Source organism: Notolepis coatsorum (genome assembly GCF_963971535.1).
Source record: "Notolepis coatsorum genome assembly, chromosome: 5".
NCBI lineage: Eukaryota > Metazoa > Chordata > Actinopteri > Aulopiformes > Paralepididae > Notolepis > Notolepis coatsorum.
In genome coordinates, this window is record NC_140169.1 from 100,884,965 (window position 1) to 100,900,571 (window position 15,607).

Consider the following 15,607-nt stretch of genomic DNA (forward strand, 5'->3'; position numbering starts at 1 on the left):
TGTTGTTGTTCTAGAAAACCTCTGTCGTCAAAATCAATGACGGACAAAAGCAGGAGTAAAAAATGCAACACGCTTGCCGATTGGTGGTAACAGCAGAGGCGGGTGCAAGCGGTGTGTGACGTAATTGGCAGAATCGACTGTCAATCAAAATGTCATTGGTTGAGACAATAGTATCTCGCTGCAGCCCAGCAGGTAGACCATGCTGGGAGAACTAGTATCTAGCTGCAGCCCTGCAGAACATACTGGGAGAGAGATAGTGCTATTTCTTGATGTTTCCTTTTTTAAGTAAGTAAAGAGGCCTATGTTCATATCGGTGAGCACAATTTGTAAGACAAATATACAGTAGTTTCATAAAAAAAAATTAAAATATTACAAAAAAAAAATATTACAAAATATATTAATATTTAAAAAATATTTAAAAAAAAAATGTTGCCACAAATATCGGTATCGGTATCGGCCGATTGTGTTAGTTGAACAATCGGTATCGGTATCGGTGGCACATTTTCATATCGGTGCATCCCTATTTGTAGTAAATCAATGAGATTGTGGACTCTGAGGACATGATTGAGGAGGTTTAAGTTACCGGTAGGTTTATAAAACCTTCACATTTTATTATGTTCTGTTAAATCCTGCAAAGAGGGTAGAGTGAGGAGTCTGATGATGTTTAACAGTAGGTTACAATTTAAGCTTAAGATTGAATTGACATGTATTGATTAATCAATCATCAATGAATATATTAAAATTATTTGCTTAACATTTTACTCTGGCCTCTTATTTAAGTGTATTCTTCAACATAATACCCTATCTACTTGAAATTTACTGCATTTTTTATATGTGACACAAAAATGCGTTTTTTTGGCTGGTAAGAAATATGCTTGGCGGGTAGATTTTTCCCATCTACCCGCCACTGGCCTGTGAGTCAAAAAGTTAATTTCGTGCCCTGTGTGTGTCTATACAGCTAGATTAAAGCTGTGTGTCTATATACAGCTAGATTAAAGCTGTTTGTCTAATGTCTATATACAGCAAGATTAAAGTTGTGTGTCTATAGAGCTAGAATACAGCTGTACAGCTACAGTAGATTAAAGTTCTGTGGCTATATACAGCAAGATTAAACCTGTGTCAGGGTTTCCGTTAGAAAAAATTGTTGCCGGTCTCCGTGACCTGCAAGATTTCAATCTACCGGACAAATGAGATTAATTCCGGTCATAGTTTATTGAGCTTTAAAAGATAGGCAGGCTATATAAAGAATGTCATCCTCAAGGCATGTAGATTTATAATATTATTACTTAATTACTAGGCTTATTACTAGGCTACTTTTGCGTATACAGTCATTAATATATTCCAAATAAAATAAGTCCCTCGATACTCCGTGCTGCTGCTGACTTGAAATAAAATAGACCGCGTATGTGGGCAGTCGGTCCGACACTAAACAGCAGTCTGTTATAATCACATTTTTATGAGCTAACGAATTCCGTTATATTGGACATTTGTATTAATTATATCAAGCGAAGAACTGAGAAATTTTGCAGAGAGACGGCAACATTATCGTGGGTTTGCGTGATGTATATCTCCACCTCCCAACGACTTGGTGCTGGTCATAATGTCCGGTGAAAACAACTCCCTCCAAGCACAACTTGACCACCCGAACCGTACCAAAACAGGCCAAAATTAAATAGCCCATGCGACGAACGATTCATTACATTCGTTTCATCGTTGCTCCACCAAGCAGCCGGTCCAACAATGAAAGCTGTTATCAGCGCGAGCCGGCCGCAGTTAGTTTGCAAGAAGCATCCAGCTGCAGACCCGCAGAGCAGCTTTCCAGGTCTGGGGACCGCACTGTGCCAGCAAAGCTGGTGGGTTCTGTGGGTCTGCAGCTGCATGCCTTCCGCAAATCCAGCAGCAAGCTCTCGCTGAGCGAAGCAACGACAACAAACGCAATGATTGTTTCGTTCATCGCATAGGCCACCCAACACCAGCCCATCCAAATACAATTCAAATAATCAAACTGTGCCCAGAGGGAACTATTTTCACCGGACACTATGACCGGAGAGATTAAATATGTCGGACTTCAACAGATTTTGCCGGTCAAATACCGTTAATTACCGGCTAACGGAAACGCTGACCTGTGTGTCTATATACAGCTAGATTAAAGTTCTGTGTCTATATACAGCTAGATTAAAGCTGTGTGTCTATTAGGGCTGACCTTCAAAGCTTTTTTTGGCAATCGAAGCTTCGGGGCAGAGCTTCGATTTTAATTCGAAGCTTACATTTTTTTTGATTTTTTTTTAATATATATATATATATATATTTTTTTTTAATCTTATGTTGTGGGACTTGTACAGCACTTTGGTAAACTTTGTTGTTTTTAAATGTGCTCTATAAATAAAGTGGATTGGATTAATTAATTAAGTAGCCCCTTTCGTGACTGTGACGCAGCCAACAAGGTTTCACTCGGCTGCGCTGCCTGGGTGCAGTGGGGCTGCTCTCGCAGCCAACGACATGACATTACATAATTATGTTGCAACCTTCGTCTATCAAGCAAACAATTATATAAATATTTATATGTAGTTGATAGAGACAAAGGCAGAATTCGACTTAATTAACACATTAACTGCCACGCTTATATCCATCAATGTATGATCACTGCCACCAGTCTAAGCCTATGGAGATGTTTACCTTCTTTGCAGGGCTATAACTTTTAAAATTGTATTGCTAAATTGACATTACTATGGCCCATTCAACATCGATTATCTATCGTTCAGGATGTGGGAACGTTATACTTTTTCATTCATAGATTCATACCGAAAATACCGTCTAGAATATAAATATGTTTTTATCGTTTTCTGCAGTAATTCCTAGAACGTGATTTATAGGCATAAATGCATATATAGATTATCAACTGCCGTTTGTTGGCGATACACACTATATAAAAAATTTCAACTGTACATGATCCTAAACGTTATGACTTATCATGCGTGGATGAACGGGGGGGGGGGGGGGCGTTTATAATTCCGTGATCGTCAGAGAAAGATCCCACTTGGAGGAGAAGGATCCCACTTATTTGACGGCGATCGACTCGATCCATTTCCGGTTTGTATAATAATAATAAACGCCCAAATCATCTCGATTATTGAGTTATGGCAGTGATCCATATGCACGATGTGTGTCTAGAGTCCCGTAACAATATGTGAGTGCCGGACACATTTCCCCCGGTGCACCGAGATCACGAGATCCATTTCCGGTTGTAACTCGCCGATCACCCACCAGGCGGCAGTATTGAAGCGTTGCAGAGTTGTGCAGGCTCCCACTGCATCAGACTAGGCTCCGTGAGGGAATTATGAATAACATGGCGAAAAAATGAAATATGATCTCAATAACGTCGTACACCGTGGAATGGCAGAATTAGCATGAACTTGAATCATGTTGTACAACGTTTTTGGTAGGGGTGCACCGATATATCGGTCGGGTATCGGTATCGGCCGATAAGTGCCTTGTTGACTGCTATCGGCCTATCGGCCGATAAGCTCAAATGTGCCGATAGCAGTCGCCGATAAATAACCATCAATTTGTGTAGCGTCAAAAGGCAAAAAAAAAAAATTCACTCGCGACCTACCTGCACAACGCCCGCCGTCCCCCCCACACACACACAAGCTACTGCATCAAAATTACTACTTATGATTAACAAGGCATTCGTTTTGTGCCATTAACGTTATATAGTTAGTGTTACACGGACAATAACATCAGCATATTATTATTACCCATAGCAGCAAGGCATTACTCCGAGTCCGTTCATAGCTCAGTTCCATTCCGTTGCTCATTCCGTACCCAACTACCCCCACACACACACAAGCTACTGCATCAAAGTTACTACTAAATATTCAACATTCTATTTTGAGACTCCGCTTCAGACTCTTATCATTTGGCACTAAAAGCTAAACATTGTCACCGATATGGCTGTCCGCAACATGTCATTAATTGTGTACGCGAGGTGGTCGCTCAGTGACGACGCTAACATGAGCTAGCATGAGCTACCGGGAGGCAGAAGACTAACGTTACTGGTGAAAATGTGATTTACGTTGGAATACTCCTTTGCCAACTTGCTGTACTTTGCTTGCAGGTCTGCAGCCATTATTGCTGGATTATGAATAGCCCCAACTTTAGCCAACGTAACGTTATGGCTAAACCTTTAACATTAGTTAACGCTAGCTTTCGGTTAGCTGTTCAATGCTAATAACACAACCAAGCGAACCCATCAGAGCTCCCCATCAACACCGCTCTGTCGGGAGGATGGCATTTAAGAAAGTATCTGCTGTTAAAATGACACAAACATTCGTTTTGTGGCATTAACGTTATATAGTTAGTTACACGTTCAATTACATCAGCATAGTATTTACCCGAAGATAGCAAGCAAGCCGTTCATAGCTCGGTTCCATTCCGTACCCAACTACCCATTCTGCAATCTGTTAATAAAGTTTTCGACCAGACACATGTATAGAAAGGCTTTGTTTTATTATAACATTTGTTGCAGTAAAATCATTGTGTCTTGTTTGGCCATCCTGTGGAGCGCGCTGGTCGGCGGGCACTGCCGGGCAGCTAACGTATTAGCTTGTTGTGGTTCTGAGTTTGACTCGCATTCTCGCAAGCAGATCAATGGCGGCATGCCCCGAAGTAGAAAATGAATAAACGCTTGCCGATTGGTGGTAAGAACAGCAGGAGGTGAGTGCTAGCGGTGTGGCGTAATTGGCCGAATCGACTGTCAATCAAAATGGTTCCATTGCATTGGTTGAAAGCTCTGGTTGAGAGAATAGTATCCCGCTGCAGGCCGCCAGAATGGTTCCATTGCATTGGTTGAAAGCTCTGGTTGAGAAAATAGTATCCCTCTGCAGGCCGCCAGACGATACTGGGAGAGGGATAGTGATACCATAAACATATTTCTTGATGTTTCCTTTCTTTAAGTAAGTAAAGAGGCCTACAAATACAAACATACACATACAAATATACAGTAGTTTCATTAAAAAAAAAAACAAAAAAAAATATTAAAAAAAAATTACAAATACTTATTTTTTGCCACAAGTATCGGTATCGGCCGATTGTGTTAGTTGAACAATCGGTATCGGTATCGGTGGCCAATTTTCATATCGGTGCACCCCTAGTTTTTGGCACAGGGTGTGTTAAGCACGTTTTATTAAGACATATTTTTATATGGGTCGGGACACTTTAAAAAAGCAGCACAATGACCACAAATCTGTCCGACATAGTCTTAAATAACAAACGGCATTGCTTCGCTTCTTCGTCGACATGTCTGCTGCAAATGTCCTTGTTGTTTTCAACACAGATAATCTCCACGTGCTTGTTGTAGAGAGGTGGAGTCGAGGCGCCGCTTACTTTCGTTTCATTGGAATGGAGGCGGGAAGGCGCCGCTTACTTTCGTTTCATTGGAATGGAGACGCAAGATTTTGGAGGCAAAAAAAATAATTATTAAAAAACTTCAATTTTATTTTTTATGTTCGAAGCTTGTGCCATCGAACGAAGCTTCGAAGTATTTAAGACAGCCCTAGTGTCTATATACAGCTAGATTAAAGCTGTGTGTATATACAGCCAGATTAAAGCTCTGTGGCTATATAGAGCTAGGTTAAAGCTGTACACAGCTACAGTAGATTAAAGTTGTGGCTATATACAGCTAGATTAAAGCTGTGTGTCTATATACAGCTACAGTAGATTAAAGTTGTGGCTATATACAGCTAGATTAAAGCTGTGTGTCTATATACAGCTACAGTAGATTAAAGTTGTGTGTCTATTAGTGTTGTCACGATACTGGAATTTCGACTTCGATACGATACCTTGAAAAGTATCGATACTTTCGATACTTTCAATACCAAAAAAATAAAAAATTATAATTTTATTTTTTATTTTTTATAATAATAAATTTATTTTTTTAACAAATTTTGCTTTTGTTGCTGGTTGATTCTCCTCAGCTTCTCTCTGGTACTATACGAGAAGATAAATACACTTTTAAAACCCTTTGTTTATCTTTAGATCAGAGAGAGAGAGAGAAAGAGAGAGTGGCTGCTAGAGATTTTAGGTCTACTGAGCGCACCTTTCTAGTTATGACCCAGAGAGAGAGAGAGAGAGAGAGAGAGAGAGAGAGAGTTCTCCGGAGCTATGCTCGGAGCATTTATTAACGTTACATTTTCAACAACATTGCTGCTAATTAGACACTTCATGGAGGCGGGGTAACGTTGTGTCGAGTTCATGTGTGTACTGGTGTAGGATGGGCTCCGGCTCCGCTAGACCTAACGTTGGAAACGGGGTAGTTGTGTCGAGTTCATGTGTGTACTGGTGTAGTGGGCTCGGCTTGACGTTACTCTGTTTCCATGAAGTAATAGGTGGCCAGCTAGCTAGCATTAAGCTAACGGAGGAACGACAGCTAAAGTGCACTTTCTTCAACCTCGAACCTAAATTCCTTAGCAACCTGTGTTACCAAGTAAACAAATCACGGAACGATAGCCAGTTAGGCTGCACCAGCCTAGTACTACTAACGTTAGCTCCCAGAACGATAGCCAGTTAGCCCGCACCAGCCTAGTACTACTAACATTAGCTCCCAGAACGATAGCCAGTTAGCCCGCACCAGCCTAGTACTACTAACGTTAGCTCCCAGAACGATAGCCAGTTAGCCCGCACCAGCCTAGTACTAGGGGTGGGAATCACCAGTTTCATCATGATACGATACGATATCGATTATTTGGACAACGATACGATATTTGCCGATATCACAAAGTCTCTCACGATACAATACGATTAGATTAGATTCAGGTGCCTGCAATCGATATGAGATGATATCATATGCCCATTTAACACAATCAGTAACATTTAGATCAACTAAAAAAAGGTAACACAAATATCATTTGACATTTGTATTTTTGAGCTCTTCCAGACATTTAAAGGAAAATCAATCTATTGTTTTTAATACAAATAGACCTCCTGTTCACTGTAAAGTGCCACGTTTTGATATATTGAGCTTTAAACTTTAAGCTCCATTTTTTGGAACTCAAAACTCAACCTAAAACCCCTCCCTACCTCCCTCTCCCAAACCGTTCCTACAACAATTTGTTGATGTTGCATGATCATGTATAGGCCTACATTTATTATGTATTATATTGTTTATGTTTAAATAACATTTAAACATCAAACTCCTCTGACCTCATCTGGTCTTTCCAAAGACGCGCGCGCACACACACACAGAAAGGGAGAATGCTATGCTGTAACGTCTACACACACGGAGCTACTGCTGTTGTTCTTGGGTGGATATGAGACTCGCCACAGGATTTTCAAAATAAGAGTATCGATATGAATCGATCTTATTACATTGCATCGATCCGATTCGATTGTTGATAATTACATCGATGTATCGATCTGGATCGATGTATCGTCCCACCCCTACCTAGTACTACTAACATTAGCTCCCAGAACGATAGCCAGTTAGCCCGCACCAGCCTAGTACTACTAACGTTAGCTGCCAGAACGATAGCCAGTTAGCCCGCACCAGCCTAGTACTACTAACATTAGCTCCCAGAACGATAGCCAGTTAGCCCGCACCAGCCTAGTACTACTAACGTTAGCTGCCAGAACGATAGCCAGTTAGCCCGCACCAGCCTAGTACTACTAACGTTATCTCCCAGAACGATAGCCACGACAGCTAACGTTAGCTAATAATAGCGTTGTTTACAAACTGAAGACAGGGCTGCGCTGCCCGGCTGTGAGGGGGGAGGAGGCTGCCTGTAGCAGCTTGTGTCTGTTGCTCTGAGCGAGGAGGAGGAGGAGGCGGAAGGGCGCTCTGGCAGCGCGTCTGTCTGTCAACAACTTGCGGGAGCAAGCCAGCTGAGCTGGTACCGATACTGCAGAAAGTATCGGTACTTCGGGAAATGAGTATCGAAGCCGTTTTAAATATTCAGTATCGATATGTATCGATACTTCGATATTTTTGACAACACTAGTGTCTATATACAGCTACAGTAGATTAAAGTTCTGTGGCTACTGGCTATATACAGCAAGATTAAAGCCGTGTGTCTATATAGAGCTAGGTTAAAGCTGTGTCTATATACAGCTAGATTAAAGCTGTGTGTCTATATACAGCTACAGTAGATTAAAGTTGCGTGTCTATATACAGCTAAAATAAAGCTGCGTATGTAGAGCTGCCGCGATTACCGCATTACCGCGGTATCGCTGTTACATCACGGCCACCGCAGAGTAGGCTGAATACCGCGTCACCGCTGGTTTTTATAATAATAATAATAATTTACCCTCCTCTCGTTGGGCTTGCGGCTCTGCAGATATACCCTACTCGTCTATCGAGGTTCCAAGCGACCCTATTGGGTACCAGAAAAGTCACGTGAAACATTGCAGACCACTGATTGGTCAGAAGAGAGACGCGTCACACGTTTTTACGTCCTGAATGTCAGTTCATCACAACAGCTAATAACGTTAGCTTTAACTCTCCGCCGGAGTGGACTATCATCGCTCTTCAGGAGTACTAAACGAGACATAATGATTTTACTGTCTGCAACGAATGTTATAATAAAAGCCCTTCGTTCTATACACTTGTCTGATTGAAAACGTTATTAACAGACCGCAGAATGGGACAACTCAGCAGTCAGCACGCTCTGAGCAAAGAAAGGAACTGAGATATGAATAGAGTATTGCTTGCTATGGTCCGGTAAATACGCTGATGTTATTGAACGCATAACTATATAATGTCAATGCCACAAAACGAATGCCTTTATTATAAAGTAGTAACTTTATAGTAATAATAATAAGAAAGGGTCGGGGGGGTGCCCGCGACACCGAGTGAACTGCGCATCCGTGTTTCACTTTCAATAACTAATGCGTGCTTGCCGAATCCCAAACAATATTCATGCTGCAAAGTCATCCTCTAAAGATAGACATTTAGACTAGAGGCAGGCTATAGGCTATATGCTATAAAGAGTAGACTACTACTAAAAAAAAAAAATGCATTCAAACTTTTTTTTTTAATTTTTTGTGTGCGTGCGGTAAAAACCGCGGCGGTAGGAAATATTTTGCAAATTTGTGCGATAAGGAAATAATCAATACCGCGGCAGCTCTATTAGGGCTGGGCGATATGACGATATTATATAAATATCGGGTACAGTTCATTAACGATACACTTTTTCAACGTATCGTGGATATCGTGATGTTTTGCCCAAGAGGATTGTGTCGCGTCAATCTGTCCACACGTTACTCGTTCATATCTCAGCCCGTGCTGAGATATGCCCATTCCGCGGTCTGTTAATAAAGTTTTCAATCAGACAGATGTATGGAAAGGCTTTTATTATAACATTCGTTGTAGTAAAATCATTATGCCTCATTTAGTCATCCTGTTCTGGTCTCCTACTCGACGGCCGCGGGGAGCTAACGATAGTAGCTTTGTTGACGTTGTTCAGCCACAGGACATTCAGGAAGTAAAAAACTAGGAGCTTGCCGATTGGTGCTAAGAACAGCAGGGCGGGTGCAAGCGCTGTGACGTAATTGGCAGACTCGACTGTCAATCAAAATTATATGTTTCCGTCAGAATGAATGAGTGAAGACTTTGTTAAAGGGTTGCAGAATGGGTACAATACAGTACAGGAGGATGAAGACCAGAAAAAGACTTTCGACTTTTTTACATAAGGGTCCTCCATTTTCAATTCATCAAAACATTTAGAGACATACATATATACAGTAGTTTCATTAAAATGCTATTGATTGATTGATTGATTGATTGATTTAAAACTTTATTAACATATTGCAGAATGGGTACAGTACAGCTCAATACATACAATTGTTAAGGGGATGCAGACCAGAGAAAGACTTTAGTCTTGTTTACATCAGGGTCCCCCATTTTCAATTCATCATATTTCATATCTAAATCATATAATATCTCATTGCTAAATATATGCAATATATAATCTAATAATCTAAATCTAATATATAATATAAAAATGCTAAATGCATGGGTATTTTATTTTGTCTTTAATGTTAGCTTGCAAAATCAAATACTGTCTTGGTAAGCCTCATAATGAATTGTTTGGGGTAAAAAAGAAAAACATCGTGATGTGTATCGTGTATCGCCGAAAGGTCAGAAAATATCGTGATATTATATTTAGGCCATATCGCCCAGCCCTAAGCTCTATGCGTATGTATATACCACTAGATTAAAGCTGCATGTCTATATACTCTAGTTTAAAGATGTGCTGTGGCTATAAACAGGTCAATACAGTGTTGATATTATATGGTACATTATATACATACTTATTGGTCAGTCAGACAATCCTACAGCTTGTGTGTGTGAGGGGGGTGTCCATCTGGTATGACCCCCTGTTCCCCTCCAAGCACACACACACACACACACACACACACACACACACACACACACACACACACACACACACACACACACACACACACACACACACCATACTCCCATATGAGTGAACAGCTGATGGAAACCAAATGGTGCCCTCCCTCATCTCCCCCTGATGGCCCCAGGACTGATGCAGGTGTCCTCTTCTCTCTTCTCTTCTAATCTCCTCTCCTCTCTTGTCCTCTCCTTTCCTCCTCTCTTCCTCTCTCCTCTCCTCCTCGTTCCTCTCCTCACTCCTCTCATTTCCCCTCCCCTTTCCTCTCTCTTTTCCTCTCCTCTCGGATAGCTTTGTTCTATTGACCAGCAGATCTCCACATTCATCTGTGAAGACTGACAGTTCGCCTTCTTTTGATTGACAGAGCTGGCAACCACTCATGTTTCTGTATTCTCAATGAGGCTGACCAGCTGTTGAAATCAGTGCTGAACTACAGTCAAATTAGCATTTTTGTATTCATTTTATAGGGTGAATGTGTAAAATATTAAATAAAGTGAACACATGAGATAGTAATAAGCCATTGCAATTGCATGCTTGCTGCCACTAGTGCCAGGAAACATCTGAGGCACAATGAAAAGAATGAGAACCTTGGTTCATTCAGACAGCACATTCTCACTCTAGCACCAACCTCACACAGAGAGAGAGAAGGTCATTGGGAGGAATGCAGTGTTATCTCATAAAGGTCCAGTCAGTTTTTCAGTCAGTTTCGCTACTAATGGTGAGTAAATTACAGTCATGGATGCAGGTGCCATGTATTTTTGTAGCTAGCTAACATTATGCACTAGCAAGCATTGTTGTGTGGTGATGATGAGCAGCAGTGTTAACTCATGGATGAGAGAGGGAGATGGAGAGAGAGAGAGAGAGAGGGAGAGAGAAAGAGGCTGTGTGTGTGTAAGTGACAAAGAATAAGAAAGGGTTGAGAGAAAATATGAGAGTCAAGGAGTGCAGTTTCAGCTCTTGTTAATATAGAAGCTTCAAATTAGCTTATTAAGCAAGTGTGTGAGAGAGCGAGTGTGTGTGTGTGTGAGAGAGAGAGAGCGACTGTGTATGAGAGAGAGAGAGAGGCTGTATGTAAGTGACAAAGAATAAGAAAGGGTAGAGAGAAAATATGAGAGTAAAGGAGTGCAGTTTCAGCTCTTGTTATAGAAGCTTCAAGTCAGCGTATTAAGCAAGTGTGTGAGAGAGACTGTGTGTGTGTGAGAGAGGGAGAGACTGTGTGTGTGAGAGAGAGAGATAGTGTGTGTGTGTGTGAGAGAGACTGTGTGTGTGTGAGAGAGGGAGAGACTGTGTGTGTGAGAGAGAGATAGTGTGTGTGTGTGTGAGAGAGACTGTGTGTGTGTGAGAGAGGGAGAGACTGTGTGTGTGAGAGAGAGATAGTGTGTGTGTGTGTGAGAGAGACTGTGTGTGTGTGAGAGAGGGAGAGACTGTGTGTGTGAGAGAGAGATAGTGTGTGTGTGTGTGAGAGAGACTGTGTGTGTGTGAGAGAGGGAGAGACTGTGTGTGTGAGAGAGAGATAGTGTGTGTGTGTGTGTGTGAGAGAGACTGTGTGTGTGTGAGAGAGGGAGAGACTGTGTGTGTGAGAGAGAGATAGTGTGTGTGTGAGAGAGAGACTGTGTGTAAGAGAGAGAGACAGAGAGTGTGTGAGAGAGTGTGTGAGAGAGAGTGTGACTGTATGTGTGTGTATGTGAGAGAGAGACTGTGTGTGAGAGTGTGTGTGTGTGTGTATGTGAGAGAGAGAGAGACTGTGAGAGAGAGTGTGTGTGTGTGAGAGAGGGAGAGTGTGTGACGGTGATATATTGAAGCACAGCTCAGCGCAGCAGCTGTAATGATGAGGCGGGGAGCACAGAGCAAGAGGTGGTGTCACACACACACAGCTGTAATGATGAGGCGGGGAGCACAGAGCAAGAGGTGGTGTCACACACACACAGCTGTAATGATGAGGCAGGGAGCACAGAGCAAGAGGTGGTGTCACACACACACAGCTGTAATGATGAGGCGGGGAGCACAGAGCAAGAGGTGGTGTCACACACACACAGCTGTAATGATGAGGCGGGGAGCACAGAGCAAGAGGTGGTGTCACACACACAGCTGTAATGATGAGGCAGGGAGCACAGAGCAAGAGGTGGTGTCACACACACACAGCTGTAATGATGAGGCGGGGAGCACAGAGCAAGAGGTGGTGTCACACACACAGCTGTAATGATGAGGCGGGGAGCACAGAGCAAGAGGTGGTGTCACACACACACAGCTGTAATGATGAGGCGGGGAGCACAGAGCAGGAGGTGGTGTCACACACACACAGCTGTAATGATGAGGCAGGGAGCACAGAGCAAGAGGTGGTGTCACACACACACAGCTGTAATGATGAGGCAGGGAGCACAGAGCAAGAGGTGGTGTCACACACACACACAGCTGTAATGATGAGGCAGGGAGCACAGAGCAAGAGGTGGTGTCACACACACAGCTGTAATGATGAGGCGGGGAGCACAGAGCAAGAGGTGGTGTCACACACACACAGCTGTAATGATGAGGCAGGGAGCACAGAGCAAGAGGTGGTGTCACACACACACACAGCTGTAATGATGAGGCAGGGAGCACAGAGCAAGAGGTGGTGTCACACACACACACAGCTGTAATGATGAGGCAGGGAGCACAGAGCAGGAGGTGGTGTCACACACACACAGCTGTAATGATGAGGCAGGGAGCACAGAGCAAGAGGTGGTGTCACACACACAGCTGTAATGATGAGGCGGGGAGCACAGAGCAAGAGGTGGTGTCACACACACACACAGCTGTAATGATGAGGCAGGGAGCACAGAGCAAGAGGTGGTGTCACACACACACACAGATGTAATGATGAGGCAGGGAGCACAGAGCAAGAGGTGGTGTCACACACACACACAGCTGTAATGATGAGGCAGGGAGCACAGAGCAAGAGGTGGTGTCACACACACACACAGCTGTAATGATGAGGCAGGGAGCACAGAGCAAGAGGTGGTGTCACACACACACAGCTGTAATGATGAGGCAGGGAGCACAGAGCAAGAGGTGGTGTCACACACACACAGCTGTAATGATGAGGCGGGGAGCACAGAGCAAGAGGTGGTGTCACACACACACAGCTGTAATGATGAGGCGGGGAGCACAGAGCAAGAGGTGGTGTCACACACACACAGCTGAGCCAAGTTCTTTATTCTATTAGAAGCACCATATCAGAGAGATGGAAAGGAGAGGAGAGAGACAAAGACAAAGTACAAAAGACATCCTAGTTTAAAGTGGACATCCTAGTATAAAGGGGACGTTCTAGTTTAAAGTGGACATTCTAGTTAAAAGTGGACATTCTAGTTAAAAGTGGACATTCTAGTTTGAAGTGGACATTCTAGTTTAAAGTGGACATCCTATAAAGGGGACGTTCTAGTTTAAAGGAGACGTTTTAGTTTAAAGGAGATATTCCAGTTTAAATGAGACGTTCTAGTTTAAAGGAGACGTTTGTAATGAAAGGTTGTGAGAAGCGGACCCCGGTAGACACAACCAGATGCCAGATGCTTTTCTTCTGCCTAATCTGCACCAGTTCTTCTACTTATAGGGACCATTCACATCTAATCAGACCATACAGCACCTCACCACAGGGCCATTTGTAATTGTGTGACATCAGTATTTTTAACTGCCTCCCCCCAATCCCTAGTCTTCCACTGTGAACGATTGGCTACTGCAGCGTGAGGAGGGCAGCTTGGTGATGGCAGCGTGGGGAGAGCAGCTTGGTGATGGCAGCGTGGGGAGAGCAGCTTGGTGAGGGCAGCGTGGGGAGAGCAGCTTGGTGATGGCAGCGTGGGGAGAGCAGCTTGGTGAGGGCAGCGTGGGGAGAGCAGCTTGGTGAGGGCAGCGTGGGGAGAGCAGCTTGGTGATGGCAGCGTGGGGAGAGCAGCTTGGTGAGGGCAGCGTGGTGAGGGCAGCGTGGGGAGAGCAGCTTGGGGAGGGCAGTGTGGGGAGAGCAGCTTGGTGATGGCAGCGTGGGGAGAGCAGCTTGGTGAGGGCAGCGTGGGGAGAGCAGCTTGGGGAGGGCAGTGTGGGGAGAGCAGCTTGGGGAGGGCAGTGTGAGCAGGGCAGCTTGGTGATGGCAGCGTGGGGAGATCAGTCTTGGTGAGGGCAGCGTGGGGAGAGCAGCTTGGTGATGGCAGCGTGGGGAGAGCAGTCTTGGTGATGGCAGCGTGGGGAGAGCAGCTTGGGGAGGGCTGGGGCGGTGTTGGGAGGGCAGCGTGGGGAGAGCAGCTTGGTGAGGGCAGCGTGGGGAGAGCAGTGTGGGGAGGGCAGCGTGGGGAGGGCAGTGTGGGGAGAGCAGTGTGGGGAGGGCAGCTTGGTGAGGGCAGCGTGGGGAGAGCAGTGTGGGGAGGGCAGCTTGGTGAGGGCAGCGTGGGGAGAGCAGTATGGGGAGAGCAGCGTGGGGAGAGCAGTGTGGGGAGAGCAGTGTGGGGAGGGCAGCGTGGGGAGAGCAGTGTGGGGAGGGCAGTGTGGGGAGGGCAGTCTTGGTGAGGGCAGCGTGGGGAGAGCAGTCTTGGTGAGGGCAGCGTGGGGAGAGCAGTCTTGGTGAGGGCAGCGTGGGGAGAGCAGTGTTGGGAGGGCAGCGTGGGGAGGGCAGCGTGGGGAGAGCAGTGTTGGGAGGGCAGCGTGGGGAGAGCAGTCTTGGTGAGGGCAGCGTGGGGAGAGCAGTCTTGGTGAGGGCAGCGTGGGGAGAGCAGTGTTGGGAGAGCAGTGTGGGGAGGGCAGCGTGGGGAGAGCAGCTTGGTGATGGCAGCGTGGGGAGAGCAGCTTGGTGAGGGCAGCGTGGGGAGAGCAGTGTGGGGAGAGCAGTGTTGGGAGGGCAGCGTGGGGAGAGCAGTGTTGGGAGAGCAGCGTGGGGAGAGCAGCGTGGGGAGAGCAGCGTGGGGAGAGCAGTGTTGGGAGGGCAGCGTGGGGAGAGCAGTGTGGGGAGAGCAGCGTGGGGAGAGCAGTGTTGGGAGGGCAGCGTGGGGAGAGCAGTGTGGGGAGAGCAGCGTGGGGAGGGCAGCGTGGGGAGAGCAGTGTGGGGAGAGCAGTGTGGGGAGAGCAGCGTGGGGAGGGCAGCGTGGGGAGGGCAGTGTTGGTGAGGGCAGTGTGGGGAGGGCAGCGTGGGGAGGGCAGCGTGGGGAGAGCAGTGTTGGGAGGGCAGCGTGGGGAGA

General features: G+C 45.1%; 1 protein-coding gene across 4 annotated transcripts in view; it reads left to right on the top strand.

The window, feature by feature from the left end:
• ptprk (protein tyrosine phosphatase receptor type K) overlaps positions 1-15,607 on the top strand; it is a 229,760-nt gene that overhangs the window by 43,665 nt on the left and 170,488 nt on the right. The gene's annotated exons all lie outside the window — the stretch shown is intronic.